The sequence below is a fragment of the Malania oleifera genome, chromosome 12 (genome assembly GCF_029873635.1).
Source record: "Malania oleifera isolate guangnan ecotype guangnan chromosome 12, ASM2987363v1, whole genome shotgun sequence".
In the NCBI taxonomy this organism is placed as follows: Eukaryota; Viridiplantae; Streptophyta; class Magnoliopsida; order Santalales; family Ximeniaceae; genus Malania; species Malania oleifera.
The window spans coordinates 7,716,080-7,719,839 of NC_080428.1; the positions used below are offsets into that span (position 1 = coordinate 7,716,080).

General features: G+C 36.4%; 1 non-coding gene across 1 annotated transcript; it reads left to right on the forward strand.

The window, feature by feature from the left end:
- The first annotated feature begins 2,271 nt into the window (after positions 1 to 2,271).
- On the forward strand, positions 2,272 to 2,379 carry LOC131145278 (small nucleolar RNA R71). The gene has a single exon (XR_009134062.1). It is a non-coding gene; the product is annotated as a small nucleolar RNA R71 (small nucleolar RNA).
- Positions 2,380 to 3,760: the final 1,381 nt, after the last annotated feature.

Here is a 3,760-nt window from a genome sequence, read left to right on the forward strand (position 1 = left end):
GTCCTTGACTTTTTGTGATATTTCTGTGGAGCAGACATTAGCATTTCATTTCACGCGCATATCTATTTCTTATCATTTCTTCTGCTCATTCTTTATTTTTCTGCCTTTTCTTGAAAATTAACACAATCATAACACTACTTTTGTAATCTTCAAACAATCAATGGGATTTGAGCTTGAATAGGGGTCCATGAATTAAGTCTATCTCTAGGGGTGGCTCAGCCTTCACATCTTGAGTAGGCTACAAGACCTAGGTTTCTATCTCCCCACTAGAAGTCACCTCTAGGCTAGCAAATCAAAGACAGAGACTAGTGTACAAGGAATCATCCAGAAAAAAAAAAAAAAATTGAGTTCCATGAACTCTGATTTGATATTAATGCTCAAAAGGACGATACATAGCTCAAGGATATCTCACAAGGTGTCATAGTCGCCACGGGTATTCTCTCAATGCTCACAAGAAACCCTAAGTGCAATGAATCACGTGAGTGTGTATTCAACCTCGTGAGATGTCATGTAAATACAGAAAATTATATAACCAAACTAACATGAATGTACTACCAATCAATTATTCATGGAGTCATAAAACCATATAAAGATAAACTATGCATAAATGACTCAAGTGTGTAGTTCTTAGGTTATATGCAGGTATGTGAAGCGTACGAGTCAGTGTTAAAAATGGGATAATGCAATGTAAATCTTCAATGCTCCTCTTTCTTTCTCTCTTTCTTTTTGATATTTTTTTTAAATATAAAACCCAGTACGTATACGTGCATAGTGTCACATGCAAATGCTCACCCCCCCAACAAAAATGGAACATTGTCCTCAATGTGAAAGTATAGGGGAAATAGAAAAACTGTGCACAGGAAAAGTGGGGCGTACCTAGATGAAGAAATAATGGAAAAGGAAAACTGAACTAAAGGAAATTGTACCTATCAATAAACTAAAAATAAGACAGAATGAAACAAAATAAAATCAAAGGAAAGAAAAACGTCACAGTGTGTCTGGAGGAGGCTCGGGAGGAATTTCGTCTGGTGGGTGTAAATATATAAATTGAACTAGCGAATCTCCAAATTCGAGTCGCCATAATGCATCAGCTTTGTTATCTGCACAGAAGTTATCTATGAATAAATCAATACTTTCCACAATATCAGACAACACATTTTCAAATTGTCTTTCTTGTTTTAACAAGAAAGGATCCTTATCCAATATAGTTTCTAGGAAATATACTTCTTTAAGAACCGGCCTTTGAGGAAAAGTTTTCGGAACAATAACCTTTGGATCTTCAGAAGCATCAACATTAAAATTTGTACCTGATTCCTTGAAGGTTAAAGTCTCACCATTCTGCTCAACTTCTTCATCTAGTGCACCAGTCACCTTACCATAGCTGAGATTTGCTTCGGCATTGCAATCATTGACATTTGCTTCAATATAGGATGACGGTTCCATGATTGCAATCTGTACTTGAGTATCTAGCTGGGCTTGAAATTGGGATTCATCTATCTCCAAAGCATTCGATAATGTGTTCAGCCTAGTCAATTCGGTGCTTATCTCGTTGATGGCTTGAGAAGTTTTAGAATTGATCACATTTTGGCTTGCCATGAACTGTTGCAAGCTAATGGTTAGCTGCTGTATGGAATCTTCCATTTCCCTTCTTTGCAGCGGAGGAGGCTGATTTGCTAAGTAAGAGGGTCCCAAGTCTTGGCCAGATGCTGCATAAGGAATGCATTGACTTTGTTCCTAGGTAGATGGCTCCACTTGGTCATTCATCCAACTAAAATTTGAATGACTTTTACAACCTGCATTGTAAGTATCAGAATAAGGTTCATAAGAAATCTCAGAAACCATATACACCGGGTTAGACTGATCAAGCAAAACTTCTTTAAGAGCATGAATAGTTGGACATGCATCAGTCGCATGCCTTGGATCCTCATAAATGCTGCATTTTTTAGAAGATGATGGTAAAACATGCATTTCATTTACCTCCTTAAGCTCAATGGAATCTAACCTTTTGGACAACAATGCAAGCCTAGCATTCAAACCATCAACTTCTTCCAATTGATACTTACCACCCCTACTAATACATTTTTGCTTTTCAGATCTATCATACACATCAGAGACAACCCAAGATTGGGCGTTTTCAGCCAAATAATCAAAATAGTCAAAAGCTTCTTCAGGCTCTTTATTAGAAAACTCACCATTGCAAATTGTTTCTACAAATTGCTTCATCTTGGTTGCAATCCCTCATAGTAAAAACTGATGACCCTCCAATTTTCATACCCATGGTGAGGACATGCATTTAAAAGGTCTTTGAAACGTTCCCAACACTGATAAAATGTTTCCACATCCTTTTGGTAAAAATTCATGATTTTTCTTTTCAAAGCATTAGTTCTTTGCATGGGAAAAAATTTCTTTAAAAACTCAGTTTGCATTTCTTGCCAAGTCCCAATGGATCTTGGCCTTAAGGAATAAAACCAGGTTTTTGCCTTATCTTTTAAAGAAAAGGGAAACAATTTCAGTCTTATTACCTCTTCAGTGCATGTTCTATCCATGAATGTGGCACAAACTTCTTCAAACTCTTTAATATGCAAATATGGGTTTGCAGATTCAATGCCATGAAAATGAGATAATAATGGAATCATCCCAGGTTTAAAATTAAAAGCATTTGCATTCAAAGGTAGAATAATGTAGGATTGGGTACTGGTCCTAACAGGTTGCAAATATTCTCTGAGTGTCCTATTAGGGTTCTCCATATCATGAGGTTCATTCTCAGCCATGATGCTACATGTATCAAATAGTGATTCAAGTGATTCAAGAGAAACAGGTTCACTCGATGATGAGATGGATGAGTTTGTCCTGACTAGTCTAAATGTGCTATCTCTAGCCCAACTAGTAATACAAACACAGTATAAATGCAATAAAAGCAAACAGGTCAAAGGAGAGGAAGTAGATATCACCCAGGCTGTGAAGACGTTCACAGCTCTAAAACACCTCTCTGAAATCTGAGAAACACTTTGATGACACCAATTAGTCCCCGGCAACGGCGCCAAAAACTTGACTCGTTTTGAGTTGTGCTTCCAAGTGCAAAAGTGTCAAGTTGTATCAAAGATGAGTCTAGGATCGTATTCCACAGGGACCACTGAGTATCAAAGTATTTGTAAAAGTTTAGTGAAATCCTGTTGCTGTAAAATGCAAGTTGAAAATATTTTTGGTCTTTTATGATTTTAAAAACAGTAAACAAAGAGAGAGAAGCTTGAGTAAACTATCAAAATGAAACTGAAATTCTATCAATTCTTCAAAAATGTAAACCTACTAACGCAATCAAATTAAACAGATTAACTGAAACAATTTACCAAATACTCGAATTACGGGTCAATGTCTGTTTGCTTCCATCGTTTACTAAATCCCTAGGCCTTACTCCTCTTCTTGTTAATCCAATCAAGGCATTAATAAGATGAAATTTTATTACTAAGCTCAGGTAAATTTGCCACATCCAAACGGAAGAAAATATAAACTCTCATGAAGCATCAACTGAATGTCGTGTAAATTAGTTGATGAAAATCCTAGATTAAATCAAGGATTTGATGTGCCTAACGTCAACAACAAAACAAGAAGCAAGAGCTAGCGATTTATCAATGATCCCTTCAATTTTTGGTTTTAACTAAATAAAAGTTTAACAATGATATCATAGGATAACTAATAAACCATGGAATGCAAACGACATCGACCCACAACCCGAGTTACCGAACTTAGCCACTCATGCTTG